This window comes from Acanthochromis polyacanthus, chromosome 17 (genome assembly GCF_021347895.1).
Source record: "Acanthochromis polyacanthus isolate Apoly-LR-REF ecotype Palm Island chromosome 17, KAUST_Apoly_ChrSc, whole genome shotgun sequence".
Lineage (NCBI taxonomy): Eukaryota > Metazoa > Chordata > Actinopteri > Pomacentridae > Acanthochromis > Acanthochromis polyacanthus.
Genome location: NC_067129.1, coordinates 5,646,569 through 5,659,065, shown reverse-complemented (window position 1 = coordinate 5,659,065; position 12,497 = coordinate 5,646,569). Strand labels below are relative to the sequence as shown.

Below are 12,497 nucleotides of genomic sequence, written 5' to 3'. Positions count from 1 at the left end.
AATATTCGCTGCGTGAAAGCATGCATCAAAACATGTGATGGAGCTTTTGAGATGTCATAAAACGTGTGTGATGATTGCACATGGAGGATGTAAACAGATTGACCCAGCGGTTTAAACCCTGGGTTAAAATGTAAGAGTTGTCTGCAGTTTTTAATTGCTTGTGAAGCACTTTGTGTTGTTCTTGCATGAAAAGTGCTATACAAATAAATAAAGTTTGACTGTTCAGTAATGCAACTGGGGCTATGCCAGTGAAAACACAGCCTGCATATCTGAACATATCTGTTTGAATAAGGTGCAGTTCAATTACAGCATTAGTTCCAACTGCATCCATGCACATTTTTTTTGGAACAGTAAAATGTAACTTGGCTTATTTAGAAAAAAATCTATCCAGAAATCAATGGTTTCCTACAGATCCAGGTATTTTGTGTATGTTCTCTTAAACTAACTTGCTTTTTCAACAAAACTACTCACTTTTTTCTAAAAAAAACCCAAAAAAAACTATCTTACAAATTTAATAAGATATGAAGAAACCGACAAAAAAGAATTATGGCTGTGGAAAATAAATCTATATAGCATGGCTCTGCATGTGCCATTTACAGAAATGATTTACTATGTGAAGGGTTTCCAAAGCCCTTGTGTCATCTCATGTACTACAGTGTGAAATTAACATGAACGCCTTTAATCAACAACTACCTGAAGAAAAGGAAATACCTTACTGTACTTGACCTGCTGTGTTTGTTCCAATAAAATGCTTCCACTGGTCTTTTCCCAAATTTACATTAAAACATAGGGGTCACTTTGCCTCAGTTCACCAACTTCTTGATACCAGACCATCTTCAATCTGACAGATTTTTTTAAAAAGTGGAGAATATTGATTGAGTTAACTATGTGTCACATCCGGGGCTGTAGGAAACATTAGTTTTTAAGTTGGCTTGTGGCAACACTTTTCATAAAATGATTTGAAGCACTATGAGTTGGAAAACCATGACTTTTCTTTTAGCCCAGTAGCAATATTGCAGAACTCTTCCAGTTGGTAGCACTATTGCAGTGGTTTCAGCTGTGATACCTTCTCAGTGCAAATGGACACAATCTTTTTTTGCCTCTGACTGCCACCATAGTCTACATTTTTAAAGATCCTATTGGTGCCAATCCCTGGGGGAAAAAAATCCACCTTTTATGGTGAACAATCAAGGTTTTACGGTTGGTGGAATATAAAAATGGATTTCTGATTAATTAATTTTTTTCATACAACTGGTTTGTATTATTCTCTCAAAGCAGGATTGTACCATTGGGGACAGCATGTAAGAATCAGTGAACCTGCTAAATCTTAGAACTGTCATTGCATAAGGCTGCTTATAGACTCTCAAATTAACTTACTTTTCCAACAAAAATGCTCACTCTTTCCAAGAAATTTAGCAAAAATAGAATAAGTCGACAAAAAAAGAATTAATACCGTTACAAATCACACAAAATCTCTGTAACACTGCATATGGCACTTCTTTACCATACTTCTTATATCTTGATGCCAACTGTGATGATTAAAGTGAGCCAATTAATTAAATTCACATGGCAGTGCCGCTGCCAGACTAAGAATGTTTGACGAGTTTGTCTGACAAATTAAATTTTGGTTTGAAAATGCAGCTGTTAAAAAAATGTTTTTGCTACGGCCCCAAGTAATGTGGATGGTTTCCCTTGATTGCGTACCTCTGATTAACTACCCACAAAAAACGGGCATGTGATAGTGAAAACTTGCCATAATGACTCAAGAGGAGTTGGACGTTGTTCGCCATAATCTGAGGAGGGATGACATAACATCGCTTAAAAGATTTTGAGATGCAGATTAGAGATGAAAAAGTCATTACGTCTAGTCCACATGGGCTCATGACTCAGCGTTGTCGTGGACCTTCTGAAAGTGCTGCTGCTCTTTTCAAGCATCACTTGATGAGGCTGACCAAAAAACAACAGCGGAAGAAAACCACCGTGTAGATCAGTAACTGTCAGTTAGACAAATTATTTTGCACTGTGGACACTTGTGTAATTTACTGTACAACAGACGAGATGAACACATACGCTTGTAGTCAGTAATTAAGCGGATGTTTTGCAGAGGAAACCTGACTGTACTCGACCCAGTGTGTCTGTTCAAACATAACAGTGTGATTATACAACATGTTCCCAGTGGTCTTTTTCCAGTTTTACACAAAAACGGAAGAACACAGGGGCGCCCACTATGATCAAAATATTTTCTCAAATTCAGGCATAATATGGTGGACAGTGTGGCTGCATTTACACCCTGAAATATACAATAATTTAACAAATGCTCCTTCTGGCAATTAAGTTTTAAAAAAAAATTCAATGTAAAGCCTGTTGTCTGAAATTAGATCAGTTTACAGAGCACAGAGTGTAAAATTCTTGAAAGATAGATCCTAACATTCTCTACAGATATGCTCTTCTTATCTATGTTTCTTTCAAAACTGCTAAATTCCAAGATATTTTCTTGAAACAAAAAGAGGAGACTCCAAGGCACTCTCTAAAAAATATTAAGATTTAAAAAGCCTTTCTTTAAACGGCATGGTCATATAGACCTACAAAACTTCTACGCGTTTCGGCATCAAGCCTCCATCAGGAGGGTTGTGTTCCTCAAGCCATTTTGAGCCATTTCTACATGGTAAGTGTCAAAGTTATATCCAAATGAATGTCAGAAGCCAAGGTTCCCCAGCAGAATGTCACGTTGCAAAAAGATCGTTGTAGTAAAATTTCATTTGTACCTTGATGGATTGTATCTGTCTGGCCCTGATGTTTAGTCATGATCATAACAGGCCAGATTCTGAGGAGCTTTTTTTGTAACATAGTTGATATTTTTTGCTGCTTTAAAGGCCTAAACTAGGCATGGCCACCTACAACCAAACACCACATGGCATTTTTACGGACAGATTCTTCACAAATATTACACAATCAAGTAAAACTGAAATTGAAAGTTATTTATAAAGATATTGTAGTAAACCTGTTCACATGCCATAAATCCACACTACTTTATATTAAGTAACTCAGAAAGCCTTGGAGTCTTACCAGTCTTTTCTTCAGGAGGAAATGACATCATGTGGAGCAGGTCATGTGATCTGGAATTAACACACTTCCTTGAGAAGTGTTTTTGTAAATGGGTAACTTAGTTGAAAGTGATTTCTCGGACACAGAAAATTTGTTATGTTCCATATAGAATTTGATAAATTGCCAAAAAACTAAATATCTGTCATGATTATCTCAACTTAATAAAAAGAACACAATCAAAGCAATTTTTGAATCAGCTCATTTTATTATTGTTTAGCCAATTAGAAGGTGGTTGTGATTAAATTTGGATGGTTGTTTAGTTGACATTTTACTGATATCCAGTCATTTTTATGAATAAGTGATTGTTTCCATAATAAATAATTCTGGAATTTCAGACGTTCAGACCTCTGAACCCCAGCCTGGGCTCAGAGCTCTGCCCTTTCTGCTGGAATATTCATTCTGCATTTCTCTTTTTTACTATTCATCGTTACTCCTTGTATTCTTTAATAAATTACAAAGACAAATTCTGCTGCAAAGTGACACATTTTCCACAACAAAGACGATCAGTGTCATTAGCTTCACCTCTCACTTCTTTTAATGCTGTGGCTGATCTGTGTAGATTCTTCTTTCAGGGTTCATGATAAACTTCAATAAACTACCCAACAGCAATATGCACAAAATGCATTTTTCATAGCATCCCCGTCTTGTACCTGAGCTGTTAGCTCATTGTACACATTTACATCACAGCATGACCGAATACCTTCTTTTCCACCATGACGTGTTAATATATAATGTACAGCACTGATGCATGAGGCATGGGTACAACATCCAAATATCTCATCCCCAACTGAGCGTTCCTATACCGGTCACATTGTTTTCACTCAGCACACCCCTCTTCACCTGACAAACTGTGGCTCGGTTTAATATTTTGACGCACAACTTCAGGACCTGTTTACTCTTACATAAATGGTACGTTTACACAATAACCGCCTCTGTAACATGCAATGCTTAGCAGATTATGTGGAAAGGACTGAGCTTTGGTCCTCATATACATCACCTATTTGACTTCAGTCCCAGTCATTTGTACTCCTGGTGTTCACGTACGATGTCCAATGATTTTAAATACATGACACATAAAGAAGTTATAAAAACACATCATTTTTGTTTTACAAATTAGATTAATGTTGACAAATCTTTTTTAACAAAGTTAACTTTACAAATGTTGTAAAACTTGTATATGATGACCTCTTAAAAAACCTGAACTTGTGTTTTTTTTTCTTTCTATGTGGTATTAATGCTGAAAAACAAATTATATAAAGTAACAAACTGTTTTCTTGATCTTCTGCAGCCCTTGAATTTTTTCACAACCCAACACTTGATCTACAGTAAATCAGTTAATTATAATTAATATATGAAGTAGTCAAAATATTTTTTTCCTTCAAAAAGATATGTATGGTTTTTATTTTATTGTCATATTTGTTCTTTGGATGTCAAAGCTGTGCACCAACAAAGTACAGACCAAAAGTTTGGAAGCAACTTCAAGTTTCTGTTCACAATGTCTCTCTTAAAAAGCTAAAAAACAATAAAAAACCAGTATGAATTCTATGGATTTTGGGATGCATTTACTGCATGATCAGACTTTGCTTTCATTGATATGAATCATTTTCCTCAATTTACCTTTAGGTATAATTGATGTTACCAGACAACTGCTGAATAAATGTTAACAAAAGAAAAGAAGGGCTTAGTTTTAAAAGTTTAGTTAGGAAGAGTCTCCACTTCAGTGCAAAAGTAAAAAAAACAAATCAGTTTGCATTATTCACTTTAGCAATTGGCTTTTGAGAGTTTGCGTACAATAATCCCAACAATCTCAACTCTATAGTTACCACAGAAATGGCTACAAAGAAACAGCTGAGTCTAGAAACAAGAGTACAGATACAAATACCTGATATTATAATCATGTCTATTTTGTTGCAAAGTACACCAATGAAACTATGATCTTTTTTGATCATTTCTTGATCTTGCTTCCAAACTTTTGACCTGTAGTGTATGCACAAAAATAATCATCCTAGAAGAAAAAAAACAAACAATGATGGCGGTAATGAGGATTCACTGATGATTCGTCTGTTCGTCTTGGCCGGCTGACTGCATCACCATCATGCAAAGCCAACCACAATGCAGCATGACTACTAATGCTGTATTAACCTACAAATCATCCACAGAGGCCAGACACTGATTGGGAAGGGGTGGGCTAGATATGAATTTGCTGTGAGCCCATGTCAATCTGATTACTGTCGCAGCCCATTTTCGTTTCAATGGGAAACAATCTGATGAACATAATCCACCCACACACTGGCCTCCAGGGCCATACCAGGCAATGCACTGGATGTGACCTTTTACTGACATATTTTGACTTCCGTTTCTATTTTCAAATTTACTTTTGTCACTGAATTCTATTCTTTTTAAAGGTTATTGTCCCTGTATTTCCTCCTTCCTGTTGAGACTGACAAAGAATCTTTCTTAACCGCCTCCTGTGTTTTCTGTTTCCTCCAGGAATAACCAGCGAAGGTTCTTACTCAGCACTCCTGTCTTTTCAAATAAAAAGCTGTGTTCGGGAAGAGCTTTAATAATTGAACACAGGAAGCAAAATAGTGGGACATTTCTCTTTTAAAGTAAAGATTTTCTCAGCATTTGGTACTTAACACGCAATGCACTGTTTTACAGGCTTCAAAATGAGCTTAATCAACCCTTAGAGGCTGTACTTTAATTCATGATCCTAATCTCTTAAACATAATAGCTCTCATTAGACACAGTGTGCAAAATGACAGCAATACACAGTACAGCATTTAATAGATCCTCTAAACTTTAGAAATAGTCCAGAGGGTATGAACCATTAACTGATTAAATGCATTTTTCTATAAAAGTAAAGAAATCTTCATAAAGCATGAAGAAAAAAAAGATGAAGAATACAACAGGATGAACTTTAAAACTCCCTCACATCCTTGCAGACTCAATCAATCAATTAATCAATCAATCAATCAATCAATCAATCAATCAATCAATCAATCCTTTAACAGCAAACATATCAATGATGTGAAAAGTCCCATAATTACGGCAAAACATGCTTCACCAACAGTCACCGTTTACAGCAGCTTTCCAACGGCAACACCATCAGTAAACATCAGTGATCTACTGCAGGGAAACAGACACTATATCAAACAGAATCAAATGTTAGAGAGCCCGTACCTGAAGCAACTTTCCCGCTAGCTGTCAGAACAAACTCTGAGAAACCCTGCGGCGTATCGGCAGCGTCTTAGATCAGATCTGACACCATCTGACATAACCGGGGGAGCCTTTTATGGGCTCCAAAAAAATCTGACAGACCAACGCAAGTTAATGAAAATGCTCTCTCTCATGCCAGGAAGGGTTTAACCAACCGGATCTTGTAAAAGCTGTTTACAGCACTGCTCTTAGAACTAGTGAGCGGGTCAACAAGATCACACATCCCTTAAATTATAATTCAAAGAAACATTTACAAACTGGATTTGAACCATCACCACCTTTACAGTTTGGGCATCAAGAGAGCAGAACAGGACACTAATGGAACAAATACACTTGGTGCACTTATTTCTTTAATCCTCTTACAACATTTGCGCTAAATATAGTTTATTTTTTGAATATCTGACGCAGGCCTCGGTGGGAATTGAGGCACCCCTTTAACTGCAATGCTGGTATTTAAAACCTCTTTCTCAGGCCGATGTCTATGTGTCTAGAGAGTTTCCTTATAATGTGCAGTACCAGAGCGGCTTTATTGCTTTCTACAGCACAGAAAGCAACCACTTTGAGTTGGCTAGACAGGTCTGCCTTAGAGATTCCTGCTTTCATGCACCAGAGCTTGATGGTATTGAGCCTGTGGGACAGAAAATGGCCAGAAATTACATTTGAAACACTCAGCTGCAACATTTGCAAACCAGCACCTACGTATTCCAGAGACATGCGGCAACATCAATGCTCATTTGGAGTGGTGTCACTACTACATCAAACAAATATACCAAATTTCGCTTGTCTCTTAGCTCTGTTTTGGTTTCCACCAACTTTGCTGTAAATGTAAGTCTCTAAATCTTCTGCTATGTTCACAAGCAAGCCACTAACTTTGTCTGCCTGTTATTACTGATGCTGCAGAGGGAGCACACAGTGAGTTTACAGCTTCAAGCTTGAAAACAGCCGGAACAGAAGAACTCGAAGCTGGCAGGCACTCAGGGACCAATATATTATCACTTTGTTAACTTGGTATGTCAAATGAGATTGCCTACTTCTACATCCACCTGACTCGTAGGAATTTTGGTGCCTGTGGTCGCTTGAAAAATTGTAGTCCAATATTCATCTTTCTCTCCTTGCTGTTTTAGTAAAATATTCCAGTGTTTAGTCGTTTGCTCGGCAGCTACAGTCATGGAAAAAATTATTAGACCACCCTTGCTTTCTTCAATTTCTCGTTCATTTCAATGCCTGGTGCCACTAAAGGTGTATTACCTGAAGAATACAATGAACACAACAAAAAATGCAGCTGATTCCACAACAATTTACATCCTATTTGACATGCTTTAGCTTAATTGCATTCTCGGGATGTATAAGAGGCCATTTCATGTCAGCACTGCACATGCAAAAGCCTAGAGTGGTTTGCTGCTTATACTAAAGCCGTAGCACAACTCACAAGTTGTCAGCTCTCACATAATGCCTAAAACAAAAGAGTTGTGTGAAGCCACAAAGGCAGCCATCTTGGCACTGCTGGAAATTGTCAGAAGTGAGAGACAGGCAGTGAAAAAATTGAAGATCTCCAAGACAGCTGTTCATTATACCAAGAAAAAACAAACTGAACATTGTACTACCAAACTGCTAGCTGGTTGCGGTAGGAAACGTCTCTCTACCCCACCAGATGACCGTGCAGTCATCCGTTCCTGTGTCAGGAATCGTCATCGGACCTCCAGGAAAGAAATGTCTCTTGTTTGGCAAGGACAGTTAGAAACCGACTTCTTGAAGCTTCTTCCTTCATACAGGGAAGGAAGAAGCCTTCATCAAGGAAAGACACAGGAAAGCCCGGTTACTCTTTGCTTGGGATCACAAGGATTGGACTGTTGATGATTGTTCAAAGGTTCTCCTCAGTGATTAACACAATTTTCAGTTGATGCCCACTCCAGCCAACTTACTGGTTAGGAGGAAGCCTGGAGAAGCTACAAACCAGACTGTCCGCCCCTACAGTAAAACATGGGGGTGGATCATTGAAGATCTTTCAGTATGGGTGGAGCAAGGCAAATGCAATTGTGTGAAGAACCAATGAACCAGGTCATGTTTGCGGCTACTCTTGAAAACAGTCTTCTTCCATCAGCTGGAAAACTCTTTCCTGCCTCCAATGTCTGGATTTTCCAACAAGACATTGCCCCTTGCCACACAGGAAGGTCAGTTAAAGCCTGGATGGAGAACCAGAACATTGGAACCATACCTTGGCCTGCTCAGTCACCAGATCTGAATCCAATTGAAATCCCGTGAAAAATCATGAAACACAAAATGGAAAACCACAAGTCCAAATACAAAGCAAATTTGTTTGAATTTGTCCAACAAGAATGGGCTGCTGTGACAGCAGAACAATGTCAGAAGCTGGTGGAGAGCATGAAGAGATGCATGGATGCAGTCATCAGAAACAGTGGTTATGCAATCAGTACTAACTCCTGTGTGGATCATGTGACTAAAACAGACAGAAAAGAAGACATGGAATATCTAAAAGCTGTTTTTGGCAGTACAGTGCTATAGCTATTGATGTAACAACTTAAGTGATTTTGGCTATATTCAAGAAAAGAATAGAAAATGTCTAGATCAGTTCTGAAATAAAACTCTTCTGAGCTATTTTTGTTGTTATCATTATATTTTTCCAAACAAATTTACCTTTAGTGGAACCAGGCATACAATACAAGAACCTTCACGTGGCTGCAGAGCTCAACAAATACCATCTCAGGGTTGCCTGAGAGAAAGCGGGCCATTTGACTCAACGGAGTGTGTGTCTATATTGCGTCATTGGTTACTGTTTGCTTACTGTAACAGTGTACATGCTCTTAGTTAAAGCCAACCTATAGAACATCTCATTATTACAGTTACTTCATCATCCATGGTGAACTCACCTGACACACAATGTTTCAACTGTTTGTTGTTCTTTTAATGTATTGAGTGTCCACATATCGATTGTTTAAAGATTCACTACCACATATTTGCTACAGACAACCAAAGGACTGCTCCTTCTATTCTGAGTGTGAGCGTGCTTGCGTGCACCGCAGCGTTGGCATATAAATGTGAGCTTGCCTGCATTAAATACTACAACATGAAGCACACTGGCACCATGACCCACTTTTGACTCCTCAGACATTAAATTCGGGTGTTAGCGCTGGATTTTCCAGACACAGACTATCAGAATAGCACTATGAACAGAAGCCTTACTGCTGCCTGTCAGCTTTAGTCTGAAAGCACCAAGGCCTCACAGTAAAAAAATAAATAAAAATTCAAACACAAAAAAAGGATTGGTGGTTGCTTTAAATGTGGATTTTGGATTCTTTGATCGGTTTCCGGTCTTTTTTAATGATCATTTAGACTGTGGGGCAATGCTAAAATTTAAAACACATTTCGCAAATATAGTTTTGCAGCTATTCAATTTCATATGTCATAGGAGAGATGTTCAGCAAACTTGCACTCTGCATCAATATTAGGTATATTGGCATTTAGAAATGACATTTGTACATTCATTTGGGAACCTGTAAGAAGACTAAATGCATTTCAGCTTAGAAATAACAGTCTTTCATTCAGAAAATACATCTTTTAATCTGGAGCCATCCTTCCATCCATTTTCTTCTGCTTATCACGGGTCAGGTCACGGTCTTTCAACCTGGAGCCAGCATTTTCTAATTCAGGAGCTACCATCTGCCATTTCCTATGCAGTCAGACAACTGTGCAAACCATGCTTTGCCGTGAGTTAGGGCTAAAATTACGAAAGAAAAATAAGATTTGTCAGCTTTTGAAGATTATATTTTGAGTTTCAGTAAGCCCCTCTGTGAGATGTAGTTAATTATCTTATGGAAAAATAAGAAATCCTTTTATTTTGTAGTGAAGCATGTACAGGAAATTTAAATGGTCAGTTATTCAAATTGGATGCCTCTGATTTAATTGCACCACAATCACAGTATTGACAGGCAACAAAATCACAAAAAACTACACTAACATTTGTCCTAAACCTAACTGATGAATTTCCTGTACGATTGTATTAATAAGGAATGAATGGTGTCTAAAATTGCGAATTCCCATGTTGAACACAATCCAAAATTTTCTCTAATACCAGATCTAGACAGACAGATCTCCTTCATGATGAAGTCCACGTGTTTGTAGCTGCTCAACCAACTATCACTTTTGGCTTTATCTTTGTTCATCAAGCAAAATCTTACATTTCAGGACTTTCCCTCCCCCTTTAAATCCGAGTTATGCAATCCTGTCTGCTAAAGTTAGCCAGACTAATGCCAATGTTGTTCCAACGTCAATGAGCAACTTAAGTTCAATCAGTCTGGGATGCGGTTGTGACATAAGCGGGGTGAAAGTGTCATCGCATTTACTGGGAGACGCAGTACTTTCCTGGTTGTTTTTTGGATTACGTTTTACTTCAGTCCCAAAAATGACTTCTAATCCATCTGCTTGAGGTCAAAAATACCAACCCAGAGTATGAGCAGTGCTCTGCTAATGCTAGAAATAGTCTAGGAAGTGCACCAAAAAAGGTCATGGTTCACATCTGCTCCGTGGTTTGGATGTCACATCAATCAGTAAACAGCATTTTTAAAGCAAGCTATAGCTCTAAAACAATGAACATGATGAAAATTCATTGTTTTAATAGGATTTGGGAAATTATTTGGCAGGATATGAAACATGCCTGGTAGTGTGCCTACTTAATTGGCTGGTTAAAATCCTTTTTGCCTTTCTTTTGCTGTATGCTGCCAGTCATGATTAATGGTATTAAATTATGTAGTGATTTATAAAAAATCCTGCTGTCATAATACATTATGTATGACGTTTGTGAGATGGGAGCTGTGGATGTCATGATGCTTTTCAATTAAGCTGCTGAACTTCTGAAGCAGAATGCTTTTGCAGTTGTGCAGAGCTAAATTCAATTTAAATGCTCCATGCAACAACTTGAATGTGAGATGAAGAGTTGCACGAGAAGAAGACTCAATTGCAGTTAGAATTGGGAATGAATATAACATTGTCATTTCCGTGCAAGCGGCCCTGAAAACAACAAACTTAACAAATTTGCATTGTTAACATGACAGCTCCATCCAAAAGGCAGATGAATCACACTGCCTGGCCCTCTCAGCTCCTTCAGTGTGACAGCTGAGCCCACATTCACATCATTTCTAACTTTATCATCCTCTTACTATATTTTTGCTCCATCAATATACGCTATTGGATGGAATGCTGGAATTCCAATACAATCCATAAACAATTAACTCGTGGCCAGTCAGTAACCTGCATCTGAGCTGACCCTGACACAATAGTGTGACAAATGCTTTCCCAGCCTGTTAATGCAGGCCAGTGGAACAGCCTGAGGGAGCTGCAGTGTCCAGACCAGAGCCCCAGTCTGAAGGCCTTCCCCATCCACCGTGAGACTTGCATCCTCTTGCAGCATCACTGCAGCATCCTTTCAAAACACGGCTAGTGATGTGCAGCGATGTGTCAGGCAGGAAAATGCACATAGAGATCAGCGCACAAACACACAAGTCGATGCGCATCTGGCTTAACCTGCTGCTCGAGCAGGAACAGCTGGAATCTCAAGCACACCTCGACACCTAAAGCCTCCCAGCTGCAGAAGGAGACGAACACGAGATGCTTTATGCAGCGTGAGCATCCGTCGTGTGTGAGGAGGCTCTGGATCCCCAGCCTCTACCCCCGTCATCTTTAAAGGGCTTGCTGGTGTAGGCCGAGCTCTGCCACTTCCGACATGCGAGCTAAAGCGAAGCTACGCGACCAAATAAGACACGTTGGCCAGATTTGTGTTACGCGTAACCATCGTAGGATCTACTGCCGGAGTGTCACCTTCCTCAAAGTGGAATAAAAACCGATCTCGCTCCGCTACATGGATGATTAATCTGACTGAAACCAGCAGGCCCGCTAGTCCCAGTAACTCCCAGTTCAGACGGTGATAAAGCCACCAGCAGGCGGTTTTACGCACGGATTTCGGTGCCTTACCTCGTAACGGATTCTCATAATGTGTGAAGTCCTAATCTGTGTGAAACCGTGTCCATGGCATTCTCCCCCCTCTTTTTTTTCTTCTAAAACAGATTCGCCTCCTCCGCTACGATCTCAGCATCAGCAGCAGCCGTACAATGAAGCAGTGATGGCCGGTGGTGATGATGCTGGGAGCCCCGCCCTCCTCT

General features: G+C 39.1%; 1 protein-coding gene across 2 annotated transcripts in view; it reads right to left on the bottom strand.

The window, feature by feature from the left end:
* The window catches only part of jakmip2 (janus kinase and microtubule interacting protein 2), a 41,422-nt gene extending 28,925 nt beyond the window's left edge, over positions 1-12,497 (bottom strand). The window contains exon 1 of one of the 2 annotated variants that reach the window (XM_022205072.2): positions 12,310-12,497. The gene's annotated coding sequence lies outside the window, so the exon portion shown is untranslated. The remainder of the gene's footprint in view (positions 1-12,309) is intronic. The other variant, XM_022205073.2, reaches the window with a different exon arrangement.